This window comes from Coffea eugenioides, chromosome 6 (assembly GCF_003713205.1).
Source record: "Coffea eugenioides isolate CCC68of chromosome 6, Ceug_1.0, whole genome shotgun sequence".
NCBI lineage: Eukaryota > Viridiplantae > Streptophyta > Magnoliopsida > Gentianales > Rubiaceae > Coffea > Coffea eugenioides.
In genome coordinates this window covers 48,120,048-48,120,854 of record NC_040040.1, presented here as the reverse complement: position 1 = coordinate 48,120,854, position 807 = coordinate 48,120,048, and positions in this window count along the sequence as shown.

The window sequence follows — 807 nt, the reverse complement described above, 5'->3', positions numbered from 1 at the left end:
AAAAAAAAAAAAGAATGGAAACCAGAGGGGAGAAGAAAGAGACTTCGGCGGGGAAAAAGAAAAAATGAGGAAAAAACAGAGGGCGGTGGACGGAGGAGCTAAGGGAGATTGGGAGTGGCGGCTAAAAAAAACGAAGCAACAAAGAAAGGCTGAAAAAGAAGCTTCGGGCAGTTGAAAGATTGGGCGAGGGAACAAAAGAAAACAGAGAAGAAAGGTTTCAACAAGAAACTAGAGTCAAGGAAAAGCAGAGGAGCAAAGCTGCGGAAAAACAGGGTAAGGAAGGTTCATCGGAAGAGCTGCTGAAACCGCCGCCGCTCATGGTCGCCACCACCTCACCGAACCCACCAGAATCTTCACTTGCTATCTGCGAAATTTTGCCAAGCAAGAGCACTGTAAGTTTTTTTTCCTCTCTTTAAATTTCAGTTCTTGTCAAGCTTTGAAATGGGTCTGCCGTGGCATTATTTGGTGCAATTTTCCTGTTAGTTGGCCTTAATTTCTGAATACACATGATGCATACGTTGATTGGGCTGAATTTCTTTGTTTTTGAACAATTTTGGGGCCGATTAATTTCAATTGGGCAAAGAATTGGTGAAATTTTTTAATGCCCCTTACCTGTTTGATGAAATGCCTGAACCAGAAATTTGAACCAAAAAAGGAGATTTGTATGTAATTTCTGTACGCAATCGAGAGGAGTTCTGGCCAGTGCAAAGCTGGCCAGAACCTGAGCATTCGCTAGTCGAGCAGAGGGAAAGAAAATCATGATTTCCGAAGTTGATTTCTTCCATTTTTATTGTTGTATCTTGCGAT